This window comes from Cervus canadensis, chromosome X (assembly GCF_019320065.1).
Source record: "Cervus canadensis isolate Bull #8, Minnesota chromosome X, ASM1932006v1, whole genome shotgun sequence".
In the NCBI taxonomy this organism is placed as follows: Eukaryota; Metazoa; Chordata; class Mammalia; order Artiodactyla; family Cervidae; genus Cervus; species Cervus canadensis.
In genome coordinates this window covers 84,936,666-84,958,568 of record NC_057419.1, presented here as the reverse complement: position 1 = coordinate 84,958,568, position 21,903 = coordinate 84,936,666, and the positions used below count along the sequence as shown (strand labels likewise).

The 21,903-nt window shown below is 35.4% G+C and overlaps 1 protein-coding gene across 2 annotated transcripts in view; it reads right to left on the bottom strand.

Moving 5' to 3' along the window:
• PCDH11X (protocadherin 11 X-linked) overlaps positions 1–21,903 on the bottom strand; it is a 985,621-nt gene that overhangs the window by 142,637 nt on the left and 821,081 nt on the right. The gene's annotated exons all lie outside the window — the stretch shown is intronic.

Here is a 21,903-nt window from a genome sequence, read left to right as displayed (position 1 = left end):
TGACACATATATATGGAATTTACAAAGATGGTAACGATGACCCTATATGCGAGATAGCAAAAGAGACCCAGATGTATATAAACAGTCTTTTGTACTCTGTGGGAGAAGGCGAGGGTGGGATGATCTGAGAGAATAGCATTGAAACACGTATATTAACATATGTGAAACAGATCGCCAGTCCAGGTTCAATGCATGAGGCAGGGTGCTCAGGGCTGTGCACTGGGATGACCCTGAGAGATGGGATTGGAGGGAGGTGGGAGGGAGTGTCAGAATGGAGAACACATATATACTCATGGGTGATTTATGTGAATGTATGGCAAATCACCACAATATTGTAAAGTAATTAGCCTCCACTTTAAAAAAAAAATAAAATTTAAAAGAGACACACAAAAAAATGAAATAAGATTAATTAGAAAAAAGAACTTTATATTTATGTATCAGCAAAATGTTTTGCTAGTTTTGTTAATTCCAAGGATTGCCATCACTTTATCAGACTCATAAAGTTGTTTATCTGCTGTGAAGATGAATTTTATTTGAAAAAGCTATTATATTATCATTTTCCATGTTATTATTTTAGTGCTTTAGTTATTATTATAGAATGATAAGTATCAAAAATAATACACAAGAATTAATACTTATTGGGTTTAAATAACATCACATTGTTTCATATAGCAGCTTGCATGAGAATATCACTGATTTGAAGTATGGGCCAGAATTAGAGAGATTTAAAAGTGTGGAGATGCAGACTGTTGAAAAATTTTGATAGGACGAACAGCAGAGTCAGACAGAAAAAGCTATATTATTTCATCCTCAATTTAGCTCTCTATGAGAATGTGAAAGGAAAAAAAATTAAACAGGAGGAGTGCAAAAAACTGCAAAACCTAAGTAAATCAACAAAGTTTGACCCTGATCCAAAACAAAAATAAACATTGTGAGAAAAAGGGTAAGAGACAAAAAATATATATTTTTAGTAAATGAACATGTCTAGGTTTCTGGGTGAAAGTCTAAAAAGCCATTTTTCCCCCAAGACTAAAGTGAGCATTGTCTGTGGTGGCCATTTTGGCGATGGCAGCCAGTTTGGCTCAAAGGCAGTGGGGGTTACCTTTAACCAGGATAAAATGCCAAAAACGTCATATCCTCATGCTGCTATTTTTTCAGACATAAGAGTAACCCAGCAGAGTTAAAAAGTAAATGAAAACACTCATTCACATTTACATTTCTGGTGGTACAATATTGATAACACCATAACTACAATCATAAGAAATGCCAATCTGCTATGATGGTAAAAACAAATTAATTCCACTCTGATGTTTATCAGTTAGAAGTCTAAGTCATCAAAGTTAAATTATTAGTTTGGATAAAAACTATGTTATAGAGAGCATATTTTAAAATTTTCACTTGATGTGGGTGTGTGCCCACATCCAGGGTCTAGGTGCATCTGGCCATTTGGAACAGGTACAAATTAGCTTGTCTGTGAAATCATCCCCACAGAGATGCAGGTGTCACTTTCTGGAAAGCTGAGCTAAAATAAGTTGTTCCAAATAACCATCTTGAAAAGTGGTTTTATCTTCCCTAATTGCTTCATCTTCCCTTTCTGTCAGACATAAAGACAGACTCTAGGGGTCCAAGGAGTGGCGACTGACTGGGCGCAGAAGTGCTGAGAGGAGCTACTCCAGGTTCAAGATCTGGAGGGGTAGCCGTGAGGAGATACTCCTCGTTCAAGGTAAGGAGCAGCAGCTGCACATTGCTGGAGCAGCTGTAAAGAGATACCCCACATCCAAGGTAAGAGAAATCCAAGTAAGACAGTAGGTATTGTGAGAGGGCATCAAAGGTCAAACACACAGAAACCATAATCAGAGAAAACTAGCCAATCTGATCACACGGGTCACAGTCTTGTCTAACTCAGTGAAACTAAGCCATGCCATGTGGGGCCACCCAAGATGGACGGGTCATGGTGGAGAGGTCTGACATAATGTGGTCCACTGGAGAAGGGAATGGCAAACCACTTCAGTATTCTTGCCTTGAGAACCCCATGAACAGCATGAAAAGGCAAAATGATAGGATACTGAAAGAGGAACTCTCCAGGTCGTTAAGTGCCCGATATGCTATAGAGATCAGAGGAGAAATAACTCCAGAAAGAATGAAGGGACAGAGCCAAACCAAAAACAATACCCAGTTGTGGATGTGACTGGTGATAGAAGTAAGGTCCAATGCTGTAAAGAGCAATATTGCATAGGAACCTAGAATGTTAGGTCTATGAATCAAGGCAAATTGGAAGTGGTCAAACAGGAGATGGCAAGAGTGAATGTCGACATTCTAGGAATCAGTGAACTAAGATGGACTGGAATGGGTGAATTTAACTCAGATGACCATTATATCTACTAATGTGGGCAGGAATCCCTTAGAAGAAATGGAGTAGCCACCATGATCAACAAAATAGTCCAAAATGCAGTACTTGGATGCAATCTCAAAAATGACAGAATGATCTCTATTCATTTCCAAGGCAAACCATTCAATATCACAGTAATCCAAGCCTATGCCCGAACCAGTAATGCTGAAGAAGCTGAAGCTGAACAGTTCTATGAAGATCTATAAGACCTTTTAGAACTAACACGAAAAAATGACGTCCTTTTCATTATAGGGGACTGGAATGCAAAAGTAGGAAGTCAAGAAACACCTGGAATAACACGCAAATTTGGCCTTGGAATACAGAATGAAGCAGGGCAAAGGCTAATAGAGTTTTGCCAAGAGAACACACTGGTCATAGCAAACACCCTCTTCCAACAACACAAGAGAAGACTCTACACATGGACATCACCAGATAGTGAACACCGAAATCAGATTGATTATATTCTCTGCAGCCAAAGATGGAGAAGCTCTATACAGTCAGCAAAAAGAAGACTGGGAGCTGACTGTGGCTCAGATCATGAACTCCTTATTGCCAAATTCCAACTTAAACTGAAGAGAGTAGGGATAACCACTAGACCATTCAGGTATGACCTAAATCAAATCCCTTATGACTATCCAGTGAAAGTGAGAAATAGATTTAAGGGACTAGATCTGATAGACAGAGTGCCTGATGAACTATGGACAGAAGTTCGTGACATTGTATAGGAGACAGGGATCAAAACCATCCCCATGGAAAAGAAATGCAAAAAGGCAAAATGGTTGTCTGAGGAGGCCTTACAAATAGCTGTGAGAAGAAGAGAAGGGAAAAGCAAAGGAAGAGATATTCCCATTTGAATGCAGAGTTCCAAAGAATAGTAAGGATAGATAAGAAAGCTTTCCTCGGTGATCAATACAAAGGAATAGAGGAAAACAACAGAATGGGGAAGACTAGAGATCTCTTCAAGAAAATTAGAGATATCAAGGGAACATTTCATGCAAAGATAGGTTCAATAAAGGACAGAAATGGTATGGACCTAACAGAAGCAATTAAGAAGAGGTGGCAAAAATACACAGAAGAACTGTACAAAAAAGATTTTCATGACCCAGATAATCACAATGGTGTGGTCACTCACCTAGAGCCAGACATCCTGGAATGTGAAGTCAGGTGGGCCTTAGAAAGCATCACTATGAACAAAGTTAGTGGAGGTGATGGAATTCCAGTTGAGCTATTTCAAATCCTGAAAGACGATGCTGTGAAAGTGCTGCACTCAATATGTCAGCAAATTTGGAAAACTCAGCAGTGGCCACAGGACTGGAAAAGTTCAGTTTTCATTCCAATCCCAAAGAAAGGCAATCCCAAAGAATGATCAAACTACCGCACAATCGCACTCATCTCACGTGCTAGTAAAGTAATGCTCAAAATTCTCCAAGCCAGGCTTCAGCAATACATGAACCATGAACTTCCAGATGTTCAAGCTGGTTTTAGAAAAGGCAGAGGAACCAGAGATCAAATTGGCAACATCCACTGGATCATTGAAAAAGCAAGACAGTTCCAGAAAAACATCTATTTCTGCTTTATTGACTATGCCAAAGCCTTTGACTCTGTGGATCACAATAAACTATGGAAAATTCAGAAAGAGATGGGAATACCAGACCACCTGACCCACCTCTTGAGAAACCTATAGGCAGGTCATGAAGTAACAGTTAGAACTGACATGACCAACAGACTGGTTGTAAATAGGAAAGGGTGTACATCAAGGCTGTATATTGTCACCCTGCTTATTTTACTTATATGCAGAGTACATCATGAGAAATGCTGGGCTGGAAGAAGCACAAGCTGGAATCAAGATTACTGGGAGAAATATCAATAATCTCAGATATGCAGATGACATCACCCTTATGGCAGAAAGTGAAGAGGAACTAAAAAGCTTCTTGATGGAAGTGAAAGAGGAGAGTGAAACAGTTTTCTTAAAGCTCAACATTCAGAAAACTAAGATCATGGCATCGTGTCCCATCACTTCATGGAAATAGATGGGGAAACAGTGGAAGCAGTGTCAGACTTTATTTTGGGGGGCTCCAGAATCATTGCAGATGGTTATTGCAGCCATGAAATTAAAAGACGCTTACTCCTTGGAAGGAAAATTATGACCAACCTAGATAGCATATTAAGAAGGAGAGACATTACTTTGCCAACAAAGGTCTCTGTAGTCAAGGCTAGAAGGCTGAGTGCTGAAGAATTGATTCTTTTGTACTGTGGTGTTTGAGAAGACTCTTGAGAGTCCCTTGGACTGCAAGGAGATCCAACCAGTCCATCCTAAAGCAGATTAGTCCTGGGTGTTCATTGGAAGGATTGATGCTGAAGCTGAAACTCTAATACATTAGCCATCTCATGTGAAGTGTTGTCTCATTGCAAAAGACCCTGATGCTGGGAGGGATTGGGGGCAGAAGGAGAAGGGGACGACAGAGGATGAGGTGGCTGGATGGCATCACCGACTCAATGGACATGAGTTTGAGTAAACTCCAGGTGTTGGTGATGGACAGGGAGGCCTGGCGTGCTTTGATTCATGGGGTCACAAATAGTCAGACACAACTGAGTGACTGAACTTAACTGAACCATATTCATCAGTCCTGAATAGTCATTGGAAGGGCTGATGCTGAAGCTGAAACTCCAATAATTTGGCCACCTGATGCAAATAACTGACTCATAGAAAAAGACCCTGATGCTGGGAAAGACTGAAGGCAGGAGGAGGAGGGGATGACAGAGGATGGGATGGTTGGATGGCGTCACCAACTCAATGGGCATGAATTTGAGTAAACTCTGGGAGTTGGTGATGGACAAGGAGGCTTGGCATTCTGCAGTCCATTGGGTCGCAAAGAGTTGGACATGACTGAGGAACTGAACTGAGCTGAACTCAGGGGAATCCATATATCATGGCTTCTGAAAGCATCATTTCTGAAGATCAGAGTTTGTATGGTATATACTTGCTCTGTATCAAAGAGTTTTATTTTACTTAGATTTAGACAGTCCACAATGAAACTACTTTCAATACAAACCTAGCGTTATAAACAAGGTTCTTCAGGTCTGCACAGCAGTTACAGATTTTGAGCTTTCTAGTAGTTAACCAGCTCAAAAATGTAAATTCAACCTTAGTTATTGTGCATCAGCCTTGTATATATTTGTAAGAGACCTGTAATAATTGTTCCCTAGTAAGGATAGACTTCCCTGGTGGCTCAGATGGTAAAGCATCTGCTTACAATGCAGGGGCCCGGGTTCAATCACTGGGTTGGGAAGATCTCCTGGAGAAGGAAATGGCAGCCCACTCCAGTATTCTTGCCTGGAAAATCCCATTGATGGAGAAGCCTGGTAGGCTATGGTCCATAGGGTTGCAAAGAGTCAGACATGACTGAGCAACTTCCTTCAAAGATAGACAAAATTATTGGTGAAATAGGGCAAACATTCACTGAATAAGCACCTATTGATAAGTTCCTATTTCCCAGGTACTGTTATAGGCATTTGGGAAATATCAGTGAATAACACAGACCAGAACTCAATCATCACAGAGCTTACAGCCTAGTGATCTTACATTCAAGTGACTCTAGAAAGAAATTCCTCTGCTCATACTCAAGACACAAAGCAAAGCTTTCCCAGAATAGAGGCCTCTTGTCATTTCTTACATCTTGAACCTTAAAAAAGAAGTTACTGATGCTAAGAGGTTAACCAAGGAGATGAGTGTCTGATATGCTCTAATTAAACATTAACCAGATTCACCCCTGATATTTAAGATTTGAGATTAGTTGGCAGGTAATTCAATCACATCATTATAGGGTGTTCATTGAAGGATGAATTTGTCAGCAGTGCATGCACATCATTAGTTGTCCAATGGTAAGAATCCTAAGAGAAACATATTAGTTCATAAGAGTCAGAAAAGGCCTTATTTTTCCATAGTAGAAAATTATTTTCATAACTATATCTTCACTTACTATATTGAAATTATATATTTTTGTACATAAATCTCTCTAAGAATCAGAGATTACAATATACTTTTTTCTAAATTTCAGTGTCCTACCATAATGCCTGACAGCATAAGGGCTTAGAATTGTCAACTTAGTTATTATTGAACAATAAACAATCTTACTCTTTTTAAAATAAATATTTAAATACTATTTATAAATAGCAACCATTTGAAAATCTTACCTTTTATGCTGTTTTTTCTGTATACAGAAATAACTTGGAATAATTAAGTACTAAAATACATAGTATTTTATAATTGAGTATTAAAAAGCTGCATTACCATCTTGTGTTACCTCAAAGGTAAGATGAAAAGGAAATTTGATCAGTGATCTCAAGAGAATGTAACTTTGCCCTCAAGGAGATGTAGTGATGTCTAGAGTTTGATTGTCACAACTCTGGGGTGGCAGGAAGGTTACTACTTGCATCACTTGATAGAGAATAGTAGCCAGAGATGCTGCTTAACATGATGCAGTGTAGAGAACTGCTCACCACTATGAAGAATTATCTAGCCCCACAAGTTAATAGCATCAAAGATGAGAAACCCTGCATTAGATAAATGTAGACTAAAATTATAGGAAGTAAAATTCTAGCATAGCTTGTCACAGGTGACAATAGTAAATAAGCATTTCAGTGACTATCATTAGTGAAAAACTGGCAATACATGGCAAAATCCTCATTTTATTTGTTATAGCTATTTTAAATATTTGTTGCTGAGTTCCAAAAGCAGCTGGTTTCCTTATTTATTACAAAATGGTTTGTGTGTGTGTGTGTTGTGGGGGGGTGTAAGTATATTCTAATAGATATAACTTTGAGATAAAAGATCAATGATCACCCTTCTCCTTTAAGTGTAGCACTAACTTGGGAGAACTTGGGGGAGGTCAGGTAGTTTCTGGGCCTCAGTTTTTGCTGCGCCACCTGCTTTTGATCAGTAAGTACTCAATAACCCACTCTTTTTCTCTGCAACAGAACAGTCCAACAAAAATATGAGAGGCCCAGGTATAAGACACATATGTAATTTAACACTGTCTTGTAGTCCCATTTAAAAAAGTAAAAAGAAACAGGTGGCATTAATTTTAATATTATATTTAACATGATATATCTAAAATATTGGGTTTCCCAAGTGGTACTAGTGGTAAAGAACACACATGCCAATACAAGAGATGTAAGAGACGCGTGTTTGATCCCTGGAAGTTTGATCAGGAAAATGCCCCTGGAGGAGGGCATGGCAACCCAGTCCAATATTCTTGCCTGGAGAATCCCAAGGACAGAGAACCTGGTGGGCTACAGTCCATAGTATCGCAAAGAGTCAGACAGGACTGAAGTGACTTAGCATGCACACATGCATCCAAAATATTAATTCAGCATGCAATCAAAACAAAAAAATATTCAGATATCCTACATTATCTTTTATTACTAAGTCCTTAAAATCTCATATTTAACTTACACTTAGGGGAAATATCAATTTAAGCTAGCCACATTGTGAGGATTCCTAGTCACTTGTTGCTAGTGGTTACCATATTGTGCAGTACAGGCCTAGATATTAAAACCTGACTCTTGAATTTGCTCATGTGGGTTTGAATAAAGAGAAAAGAAAAAAAAAATCACGTGGAGTTATCACTATTAAAAAGTTTTACTGTTTCCCTCTTACCCCTTTTATGTGATTCTTGTGGTTAGAATTATACTTAGAAACAGACATTTTTTTCCATTCATCTTAGAGCAATGTCAGGTTTTTTAAAAAAAGTATAACATAAAATAATCTGGAATTTTTGTTTTAGATCTGAAAAAAAGTTTGGATAGCCATCTTCATATAGAACTATGTGTTTCAAGACATTTTCTGGTAATGGTAGACAGACTTATTAACTAAACAAACAGGATCTTAGTCATATCTGTAAGGACAGAACAATTAGTGACATTACATACTGTCTCTGTAATCTTTTCTTTCTTATATCCGCCCCCAAATGTTTAATAGACTAAATTGGGAAGCTGTATTCTTTATGTTAGAATTTAGAAAAAAACAATAGAAAGAATGTTTCTTTGACTAGAAAACCTAATTGAAAGATAAAAACCATATGATTATCTCAGTAGATGCAGAGAAAGCCTTTGAAAAAATTCAACATCCATTTATGACAAAAACCTTCCAGAAAGCAGGCATAGAAGGAACATACCTCAACATAATAAAAGCGGTGTATGACAAACCCTCAGCAAACATTATCCTCAATGGTGAAAAAATGAAAGCATTTCTCCTAAAGTCAGCAACAAGACAAGGAGGCCCACTCTTACCACTACTATTCAACATAGTTTTGGGAGTTTTAGCCACAGCAATCAGAGAAGAAAAAGAAATAAAATGAATCCAGACTGGAAAAGAAGAAGTAAAACTCTCACTGTTTGCAGATGATATGATCCTCTATAGAGAAAACCCTAAAGACTCCACCAGAAAATTACTAGAGCTAATCAATGAATATAGTAAAGTTGCAGGATATAAAATTAGTACACAGAAATCCCTTGCATTTCTATACACTAACAATGAGAAAACATAAAGAGAAATTAAGGAAACAATTCCATTCACCATTTCAATGAAAAGAATAAAATACTTAGGAATATATCTACCTAAAGAAACAAAAGACCTATATATAGAAAACTATAAAACAATGATGTAAGAAATCAAAGAGGACACAAATAGATGGAGAAATATACCATGTGCATGGCTTGGAAGAATCAACATAGTGAAAATAAGTATAATACCCAAAGCAATCTATAGATTCAATGCAATCCCTATCAAGCTACCAATGGTATTTCTCACAAAACTAGAACAAATAATTTCACACTTTGTATGAAAAACAAAAACAAAACAAAAAAAAACCTCGAATAGCCAAAGCAATCTTGAGAAAGAAGAATGGAACTGGAGGAATCAACCTGCCTAACTTCAGACTGTACTACAAAGCTACAGTCATCAAGACAGTATGGTACTGGCACAAAGACAGAAACATAGATCAATGGAACAAAATAGGAAGCCCAGAGATTAATCCATGAACCTAAGGACAACTTATCTTTGACAAAGGAGGCAAGAATATACAATGGAGAAAAGACGATCTCTTTAACAAGTAGTGCTGGGAAAACACATCAACCACCTGTAAAAGAATGAAACTAGAACACTTTGTAACACCATACACAAAAATAAACTCAAAATGGATTATAGATCTAAATGTAAGACCAGAAACTATAAAACTTCTAGAAGAAAACAAAGGCAAAACACTCTCTGACATAAATCATAGCAGGATCTTCTATGACCCACCTCCCACAGTAATGGAAATAAAAGCAAAAATAAACAAATGGGACCTAATTAAACTTAAAAGCTTTTGCGCAACGAAGGAAACTATTATCAAGGAGAAAAGACAGCCTTCAGAATGGGAGAAAATAATAGCAAACGAAGCAACTGACAATGAATTAATCTCAAAAATATGCAAGCAGCTCCTACAGCTCAATTCCAGAAAAATAAGCGACCCAATCAAAACATGGGCCAAAGAACTAAACAGACATTTCTCCAAAGAAGACATACATGTGGCTAACAAGCACATGACAAGATGCTCAACATCACTCATTGTCAGAGAAATGCAAATCAAAACCAGAATGAGGTACCATCTCACGCCATTCAGAATGACTGCTATCAAAAAATCTACAAACAATAAATGCTGGAGAGGGTGCGAAGAAAAAGGAATCATCTCACACTGTTGGTAGGAATGCAAACTAGTATAGCCTTAATGGAGAACAGTGTGGAGATTCCTTAGAAAACTGGAAATAGCAGTGCCATACGACCCAGCACTCCCACTGCTGGGCATACACATCAAGGAAACCAGAATTGAAAGAGACGTGTGTACCCCAATGTTCTTTGCAGCACTGTTTACAATAGCCAGGACAAGGAAGCAACCTCTATTTCCATTGGCAGACGAATGGATAAGAAAGCTGTGGTACATATACACAATGGAGTATTACTCAGCTATTAAAAAGAATGCATTTGAATCAGTTCTAATGAGGTGGATGAAACTGGATTCTATTATACCGAGTGAAGTAAGTCAGAAAGAAAAACACCATTACAGTATATTAACGTGTATATATGGATTTAGACAGATGGTAACAATAACCCTATATGAGTGACAGCAAAAGAGACACAGATGTAACGAACAGACCCTTGGACTCTGTGGGAGAAGGCGAGGGTGGGATGATTTGAGAAAATAACATTGAAACATGTATATCGTCATATGTGAAATAAATCGCCAGTCCAGGTTTGATGCATTAGACAGGGTGCTCAGGGCTGGCGCACTGGGATGACCCTAAAGTATGGTAGGGGGAGAGAGGTGGGAGGGAGGGTCATGATGGGGAACACATGTACACCCATGACTGATTCATGTGAATGTACGGTAAAAACCACTACAATATTTTAAAGTAATTAGCCTCCAATTAAAATAAATTTTTAAAAAATTCAAAAAAGAGAAAAAAGAAAACCTATATATTAGTCATGTCACTAAAGTTTTCCCAAGGACAGTGCTTTATTCACAATCATATGAAGTTTTGAAGTTCACAATATAATACTTCAATTTAAAACTTAATATAGGATTATATAACAGTTGGAAAAATGCATTACAGTATCTCTAAGAGGATATACTAAAAATTCTTTTGACAGTATGATTATATTATTACTGCTTAAAAGCACATGCTAAAATTGTTCTCAATTTGTGCACATAATTGTGTGAGCAATGACAAAGATTCAGAAATATTTTATAGGTTTATTTGCTCTATCAATATAGTTGCAGAAGGAAAATAGTTCCCATGAAAAATTTAATGGGTAAGGCAGAGGAAATGAATTACGAGAATGATGGTATGGAGCATACTATTTAAAATTAGTATATTTTCTTCTAAAGGAGAATTTGAATGGAAAATTTACAGATATTTGAACTAACTTGGGATATGTGAAAGTCATTTTAGTTTTTCATAGTTTTGTGTTCTTTGCCTATGATCTTTAGCTTTTATGAATCTGAATATGTATATTACAAGAAGCAGATTGCTTTAACTGAACATTTGTGACGTGACAAGTGTTTTGCAAATATTAGTTTCAACATAGTATTGCCCTACATTTTCTGATGAAGATATCAAATATATTAGAGATTCAAACTATAAAGATTAAAGAGGCAAAATTCATAAATTTCCTGCTTATTACTTAATATATCTATGTAGTGAAAGTGAAAGAGTTAGTCACTCAGTCATGTCTGACTCTTTGCAACCCCATGGACTCTAGCCTGCCAGGTTCCTCTGTCCATAGACTACTACAGGCAAGAATACTGGAGTGGGGAGCCATTTCCATCTCCAGGGGATCTTCCAGACCCAGGTATTGAACCCAGGTCTCCCGCATTGCAGGTAGATTCTTTATGGTCTGAGTCACCAGGGAAGCCCATCATTTTCAGGAAATTCTTGAAAACTAGAGAAATTTATAAATACTGATTAATAAATTTTCAATGCTTGCCATGTTAAATGTAGTGCCTTCTGTATCAATTTAATCTGTGAATCTTGCTCACCTCTAAAACCTAGCTAACAGGTAAAATAGTTAATTTATATTTTCTTATACTCTGAGTATTTTGGGGAATTAATGTCACTTTACTTAATAATAATTAGAACACATCCTTCTTCTTGCTGTTAAACTGGGGACAATGCATCTAGATAGTAAACACTTGCTCTCATACTTTGCTCTGCATTCTGAAACAGCGCTTTTCAACCTAGTAATCTAGTAAAAGGAAAAAGTCCCAGAAGGCAAGCTTTGACCTTATGTTCTACTATATAAAGAATTAGCATTCAGTTTCTTTATCCAAACCAGTTTTGATAAAGCTACCCAGATCTTCTTTGGCTGACACTTTGACAGGATGGTATCCATCAAAATAATTACATACTTGCTAATTCAATATGTAGCCTGAAAAGGCTTTCAGCTCTACATTTAATGGGACAAATAAAGCTTTATCCATATTTTCAATTTTTGCTCTGTTGAGAGAAAAAAAATGAGATTCAAGAACTCCAACAAGACTTTCTTCTCTCATAATAAGTGCTTCTTCCAAATTTAACACAACTGACCATGTCATCAATGTTTCCACTAGTATGCAAGTTTACGTCTTATGGGAATATATTAACTTTATTATCACAAGTAATTGAAACTTTATTATTAAAAATAATCAACTCCTTTCAGGGCTTCAAATAGCATTAAAATTTATTACCTTTATAGAAAAAGACTACATTTAAATATACTGATTGTGTCATTTGGTTATATCATGAACGCTTTTCTTATTATTAAACACGGAATTGTTATTCATTATAAATGTGATTCTTACGGTATGTAAAAAATAGATGCATGTTTGACATAACAAGTGAAGACTTTGTGATATTTTCCTATACCATTATTATTAATTACTGGTTTTTCTAGTGTAAATACACTGCTACATGTTCATGTACTTATCTTTTTAAATATTCTTAATGGTTTTAGTGATATGACCAATGAAAAAGTGCTCAAAATACAGTATTTATTATTTTTACTATTATAATAATTATATAAAAACTCTAAAAAAATTATTTGATAAATCTGTCTTAATTTTACAAATAAATATATATTAACCATTTTAAGCTGAAAATTCATACTTTTCTTCAGTGAAAATCAGGCAATTTTAATAAAATTCTAATATGCTCATCTAATATAAGTCTTAAATTACACATGTTGATTATTTATACCAAATCACCTCCGTTTTACACAGAAATGTCTTTTTAAAGAACTAATTTATGAAAACTTATGGAATTTCTGCCACATATTATTTTTACTTGTATCAATATAACACACTCAAAGTTTCGATCTTTATTAATCTTAGAAATTTGGTTGTCCAACAGTGTACAATAGCATTGTTGCTAAACTACTCTTTTAACTTGACTATGATTACTAAGATATGAGAAAAGCCAACTAAAACTGAAATCTATCACCTTAACTCCAGTTACTGACAGTATAAAATAGCAATATAACATCATGTATTTGTCAAAAAATTTCAAGATAATGCCCAGTTTGTTTGTTTTTTTTTCTCCAGAGTTCCAGATATGTTTCTAATGAGAAGTCATGTTTAAAAAAACCTGGAATATATGATAATCTTTTACTTTTATCTAGCTTGTTTAACTTTTTCTATTTCATATTCTATGCTCCCATTTCATTTAAATTATATTTTCCAATTTCTCCATCTCTTCTTTTTTTTTTTTGGATGTTCTTTCTTAAGCCTCTATCAAGCATAGGAGAAAAGCTTTTGCATACATATATATATATATATATATAATATATATAATATATATTTTAGAAAACTTATGAATTTTTGCCTAAGAAATTTATGACATTTTGATTCCACTAGTTTGACTTAGTATGAATAGAATGCTAGATTTCTAATTTAAAAAAATTGATATGCAACAACTAACAAAGATTTATTATATAGTCCAGGGAATGATAGTAAATATCTTACAATAAACTATAATGGAAAATAATTTCAAAACTATATGTGTATATGTATAACTGAATCACCTTGCTGTGCACCTGAAACATTGTAAGTCAACTATACTTCAATAAAAAATGTAAGTTAGGAAAAAAATATCATGTAGACAAAGCCTACATATGAATGAAGATTCCAATATGAATGAAGCCTACATATGAATGAACTTCCCCAACATAGGCTATTTCCAAAGACCCAGTATTTCTCATCTTAAGAAAAACTGATTATTACCATGCAGGGCATAGGGAAAGCACAAAACAAACAAAACAGACATTAATATCAAGATACCCTTTGGTACCTGGGTATAATAGAAAGTCGTCTAACAAATGGTTAATACTTTTAAATCAGTCATCCCTAAATGCTTATATTTTAATGGTGCTTTGTGGCTTCACATTACTTTTTACAATTATAAAATCCAGTTCATCATTCATCACTTGAATGGTAGTTCAAGTGCCTTCTTAATTTTGCACATAGCTATGATCTCTGATGGAGAAGGAAATGGCAACCCACTCCAGTACTCTTGCCTGGAGAATCCCAGGGACGGGGGAGCCTGGTGGGCTGCCGTCTATGGGGTCGCACAGAGTCGGACACAACAGCTGTGACTTAGCAGCATGATCCCTAAAGGGCTCCCCTGGTGGCTCAGAGGTTAAAGTGTCTGCCTCCAACGCGGGAGACCTGGGTTCGATCCCTGGGTTGGGAAGATACCCTGGAGAAGGAAATGGTAACCAACTCCAGTATTCTTGCCTGGAGAATCCCATGGATGGAGCCAGTCCATGGGGTCGCAAAGAGTCGGACACGACTGAGTGACTTCACTTTCTTTTCTTTCTCTCTGTGATCTCCCAGTGGCATTAGTGTTAAAGAACGGTTAAATCCCTGGATCAGGAAGATCCCCTGGAGGAGGAAATGGTAACCCACCCTAGTGTTCTTGCCTGGAGAATCCCACCAGAGGAGCCTGGTGGGCTACAGTCCAAAGAGTTTCAAAGAGTCGGATACAACTGAAGCAATTTAGCATGCACACATGATCTCTGAAATCTACTTTAGTGTTGTTTCTACTGAAGCGTGCTTCTTCCCTAATTTAAGCAGTAATTCTAAGAGAGGTACAGTTACATATTACACTGCTGTGTCATTGCTTCTTTAGTAGTTCACATTCTCTGGCAGAACTGATATGAAATCCAGAAAAACCTCACGCTGGAATAGACTTTGATTTCTAGGCAACAAGTCAAATGCAAAATATTGCTTAATGTTTAATTAAGTATCTATAAAGAAACTATTTCTCTTATAGAGTGGAGTTTAAAAGAATAAAATAAAAGATAAGCTTGTTCTTTTTGAGGTTAGAGATTTAAACTTAACTGGCGCTTATATGCATATAGGGCCAAGAGTGTTAAGGGAGGAGTTTGAATTTCCAATCAATTAAAAGTTTCCTTATAATCATATCTAGTGACATTTTATGAGCAAAAGCAAATGCAGACAAAGCAATGCAGACCGATTTCATGAAAATGGCTAAACGTTGGTTTCCCTTAGAGATCTTATTTATAAATGGAATGATTTCTAATTTGATTGTGACATATACCTGACTATAACTGAAAAGAGACATTATTAAGGACTGGCATCTACATATTCAGCAAACTTTAAGCTATAGATCATTTTCCCAATAAGCAAAGATAAACTATAGATTGTTAGGCTCATTCAGCCACTCTAAGTGGCATTCTGAGACTTCATTTCACTCTGAAAAAGTCAAATAAATAACAATGAAATGATGGACAAAACCTACTTTTCTTCTAAACACTATGTGAAATTAACATTATATAGAACGAAAATCTCTTAAGCTAAAAGCACCATTTCTCCATGTAAGTCAAATTTCAAAATAAATACTGAGCTTCAAAGGAGAGTGTTTAAAGTTTTTGTTACTGAGGGAAAACAGAATGAAATGAATAAATGTGTATGTACAAATATATATGTATGTGTACAAATCATAGTTTGATAAAATAGTGGGGAAGAATCTAAATATTTTGTGATAAATTCTTGTGAAAAATATGCTGTTATAAAATGTGAATAGCATTTAACTTACAAATAATTCTTAATTTTTATCTTCTAAATCATCTATCTATAGGTGAGATTCTCATGCAATCACTAATATATTCATTTCTAAAACCATTAAGTGCAAATTTTAATGTTAGGAATAACTTCTGAAGACAAAAAAAAAAGTACTTCTAACTGTACTAGTTTTCTAACCATATGTCTTCATATCTTCACTTCTCTCTACCCACCCACTTATAGATATCAATTGCAGTTCCTGAAAGATACTTGTTTCACATAATCTCATTATATGGCCAAAGAACTGTGGTGCTACTTTAAGCTCAAAACAGTCCAAGTTAACACTCACTTGGATATGGATTTGTGTAGTGTGCAGTCATATAACTTACCCTTCCAACTCTGACTCAGAATTTCCATAGATACTTGGCATATGAGTTTAAAAGAAACTATAAAATAGAAACAGTAAAAATAGCTCAGTCTGTTGTTCCTTAAGCTACAGACAGTCATAAAATACCAATATGAAACATATTTGGAAAATTGAATATGAATTGCTATTTATTCAAAAGTACTTCTTATCCTGCATGATATGAAATGGAAATCAGAGTGTATTAATTTAAAAACGATTAAAATTATGTTAAATATTTTAAAATCATGCATCCATTTTGTTTTGTTTTAGAAAATGGCATTACAATTTTTTACATTATTTACATTCTATCATTTATTGTGTCTTTTGGAGAGGGTATAGTAGAATGGGGAGGGGATTCATAATAATGTTGACAGAGTTTAAACTGTGAGACTGCTACTTAAAATCTGGAGACACAGAGAAATTAAGCAACTTGTCCAAATGACAAACAGTAAGATTTGTAACATTTTTATTATTAATATATTATAGATACAGTGAAAATTATTAGATAATATTACATAGTTCTCTGTTAAATACTCTGTATCTACTACTTTACTTTTTAAAAATATTATATTCATGCATTCAGAACATGGAATTATGCAAATCATATAGCAAAGTCCCAGAAGACAGAAGGAGTTTATATATGTTAGGTATTGTAGTTCTGTACAGAAACTGGGAATATGTTACAGAGTTCTAGTTAAAAATGAAGAACAGAGCAAAAGGAAATGAATACAATTCTTGATTTTGAAGATGGTTAGGCTGTGGGGTGCATTCCATTTCTCTTAGTGTCACTACAGATTACCAGATGAATATCTTACTGAAAATCACTGTGTCCTCTCCTTCATAACAGCACAGACAACCAGATAGGATAACTGTTCAGTCCTGACCGCTTTTAGAGCAAGGCCTCCTCTTATTCATGTCTTTATTTTTACATCTTTTTCAAACTCACTTGTCCTTCAAGTCCAGTATTGTAAGCTTCAAAACTGTACAACAAACCAATAATAAAAGTTGTAATAGAATTGAGGAAATTTTAGAGGGATTTAATCCATTAATTCTTGCCTGGAGAATCCCTGGGATGGGAGCCTGGTGGGCTGCTGTCTATGGGGTTGCACAGAGTCGGACACGACTGACGTGACTTAGCAGCAGCAGCAATCCATTAATCTATTTTAAAGTATAACAGTACTGCAATACAATTCAACGAGGGAAAGAAAAGTTTTTTACAAATTCTGTTCTGTATCTACATGGAAAGGATGCAAATGGACCCCTACCTGGAGCCATGTATTGATATAAAATTAACTCTAAGTACCTTGTAGACTTAAATATAAAATCTAAATATATGTATCTCTTAGAAGAAAACATTGAAGAAATTGCAATCTTGGGTTTGGCAATGATTTCTTAGTTATGCCACCAAAATTACAAGCAACAACAACAAAATTACAAACAACAAGATTTCATCAAATTAAAAAATTTGGTCTTTCATAAAAGCTCTATTAAAAGTATGAAAAATGAAAAAAAAATGAAAAAAAAATAAAAGTATGAAAAATGAGCTAAATACTGAGACAAAATATTTGCAAATCACATATTTGATAGGGAAATGTATTTGAACACATAGATTAACTCTTATAGCTCAACAATAAAGAGCAAACATCCAATTAAAAATAGACAAAGTATTTGAATAGACATTTATACAGAGAAAATATACAAGTGGTCAATGAACACAGAAAAAAAAAAGCACTTAACATTAGCCATTAGGAAAATTCAAATCAAAATCAGGAGATATCATGTTATATCCATGTTATACCCATGGCTATACCCATTATAGCCATTAAGATGGTGATAATAAAATAGACAGATAATAGACTGGAGAAGATGTGGAGCAACTAGAAACTTCATGCAGTGCTGATGGGAATGTAAAAATAAAATTGTAAGCAATTTGTCATTCCTCAAAAAGATAAACATAGAGTTATCATATAACCCAGTAATTCCAACTCTAGGTATTTACCAAATAAAATTAAAAACATATCCTCACAAATATGTGTACACAATTGGTGATAGCAGCATTATTCATAATAGTCAAAAAGTGAGAAAAAAAACACAAATATCCATCAAGTGATAACTGTCTAAACAATATGTATAATATCCAAACTATGAGATATTGTTCACCACCAAAAACACTACTGAACTGTACATTTAAAAATGCTTAAGGTGGTATATTTTATGTCATGTGTTTTTATACTACAATTAAACAAACAGGAATTGAAGTACTAATATACATGTTACCAAAGGGATGAAACTTGAAAAGAATTATGCTATATGAAAGAAGATAGACCTCAAAAAATCTTTTCACTTATGTTAAATGTCCAGCGTAGGCAAATCAATAGGGACAGAAGGTAGATTAATGGTTGCTCCCTGGTGGCTCAGATGGTAAAGAACTTGCCTGCAATGCAGAAGACTTGGTTCAATCCCTGGGTTGGGAAGATCCTCTGGAGAAGGGAATGGCTACCCACTCCAGTATTCTTGTCTGGAGAATTCCATGGACAGAGGAGCCTTGTGGGCTACAGTTCGTGGAGTCCAGAGTCACAAAGAGTTCAACACTACTGAGCAACTAAACAAGCAACTGCTAATTAGGATTTCTTTCTGGGGTGACAGTCTAATCTAATCACAGTTAGATTGTGATGATATAACTCTGCAAAGATATAAAACACAATGAATTGCATATTTTAAAATGGCAAATTTTATGGCATGTAAATTATATCCTAGTTTCTCAGGTGGCTCAGTGTTAAAGATTCTGCTTGCAACACAGGAGACACAGGAGATGAGGGTTCTATTCCTGGGTTGGGAAGATCCTCTGGAGAAGGAAATGGCAACCCACTCTAGTATTCTTGCCTGGGAAATCCCATGAACAGAGGAGCCTAGCAGGTCACAGTCCATGGGGTCACAAAGAGTCCAACATGACTGAGTGACAGAGCACATAACACCTAAAGGAACTTAATGTCTAAGACATGGGGTCACAAAGAGTCATACACAACTTAGCAACTAAACAATGACAACACATTATATCCCAATGGAGCTGCTAATATCTGTCATCTCTCTTTCTTCTGTCAGACTTCAGTACTTACTTCTGAATAATGGAGTATGGAAAGGAAAAAAAAGGAACAAATTCACAGTGAAGAAACCTGGCATAAAATCACCTTAAACAAGTGTTCAAAGAAACTATTACCAGTGATGCCATAAGGATATTATATACTCCCAATATGAAGTGGTGTGAAAGGCATTTCACCCCTCAGTTATTCTCCCTCAAATCCATAACCCCAGTCTAATCATGAGACAGACATTAGATAAATCCAAACTGAAAGACATTCTAGAAGACCAATACTCTTCAATAGTGTCAAGTTAATGAGAAATTGTCACAGATCAAGAAAAAAAATGCAAATATGGTATCCTGGATTGGATCCCAGAATCAAGATAGAACATTACTTTAACATTATTAAACCAGAACACTGGTTTAATCTGAATAAAGTCTATAGTTTAGTTGTGCTTTAGCAATGCTAGTTTCTTAGTTTTGATAAATACACCACAGTTATGTAAGATATGTAACATATGTAAGATATGTAAGTTATGTAAGATATTAACAACAGGGTAATCTGTGTCACCGACTTCCCAGATGGCACTAATGGTTAAGAACTTGTCTGCCAATGCAGGAGACATAAGAGACAAAAGTTCAATCCCTGGGTTGGGAAGATCCCCTGTAGAAAATGGCAATTCACTCCAGTATTCTTTCTGGGATCATCCCATGAAGAGAGCAGCCTGGAGGGCCACAGTCCATGGGGTTGCAAAGAGTTGCACACGAGTGAAGTGACTACATGCACCATGTACCTGTGCAATAGCTCCAAAGGAACTCTCTGCATTATCTTTATATATGTTCTTTAAATAACTTATTCCAAATTAATAAAATCTTCCTCCAGGGAATTTTTCTGACCCAAGGGTTGAACCTGTATCTCATATCTCATACATTGGCAGGCCAACTATTAAACTTCCAATTTATAAACAATTTAATTAAACAAAACCAAATATAAAATGGTTATTTAGTGGCAAACATAAACAGTAGAATATGACTTTTGATATTAAAATAAAATGTATCTACAATAAAAATATTTCCTTATATTCTTCTCTTTCCACAATGAAACATATTCATGCTAAATTAGTGATGTCATTAATGTAAAAAGTCTAAAAAAAGACATTATCACTTGTGTTAGATTTAGAGGTAATGAATTTTAGCAATATGGTGAATAAAACATTGTACAATATACAACACTGAAATAAATAATTTATGTAAATTAAGTGGAAGATTATATAATTGGAAGAACATAGGACTTATTCAGCATGTGTTATCAACGTCTCTGAGTTTTGAGTCTTCATAAATGAACTATAGACCTACATATTATGGTCTTGATGAGCAACTTTTCTATTTATGTACTCTCACTCCTTCTTCCATGAAAAACAGTTCATATGCATCTGATCATTAAAAAGTGATATATGTATCACATGTGATAAGAATGAGACAAATATATCTGGAGAAAACCATAATTTGAAAAGATACACGTACCCCAATGTTCACTGCAGTACTATTTACAATAGCCAAGAAAAGGAAGCTCAATGTCCATTGACCAAGGATTGGATAAAGAAGATGTTGTGCATATATACAATAGAATATTAACTAGTCATAAAAAGAAAAATATGCCATTTGCAGTAACATGGATGGACCTAGAGATTTTCATACTGAATGAAGTAAGACAAGGACAAATATCAAATGATGTTGTTTACATGTGGAATCTAAAAAAACTGGTACAAGTTAACTTATTAAAAAATAAAGTATCAGATGTAGGAAAAAAACACAATTATCAGCAGCGGGAAGATGGGAGGGATACGTTGGGAGACTGGGATTGACATATACACACTACTATATATAAAATAGATAACTGATAAGGACCTACTGTGCAGCCCAGGAAACTCTACTCAATACTCTATAATGACTTATATGGGAAAAGAATCTGAAAAAGAGTGGATATATGTATATGTATAACTGATTCGTTTTTCTGTACACTTGAAACTAACATTGCAAATTAACTATACTCTGATAATTTTTTTATGATAAAGTTAAAAAATATAGATAAGTGCCTTTGTAAACACATTGCAAATCTCTTACTACAACCCATATATGGTTAAGAATAAAATATCAGAAATCATTCAACAGCATATGTAATTTTCTCTTGTTGTTTAGTTGCCCAGTAATGTCTGACTCATTACCACCCCATGGACTGCCGCATGACAGACCTCCCTGTCCCTCACCATCTCCCAAAGTTTGTCCAAGTTCATGTTCATTGCACTGGTGATGCTATCCAGCCATCTGATCCTCTGACACCCTCGTTTCTTTCGGCTCTCAATCTTTCCCAGCATCAGGAACTTTTCCAATGAGTCATCTGTTCACATTAGATGGGCAAAATACTGGAACT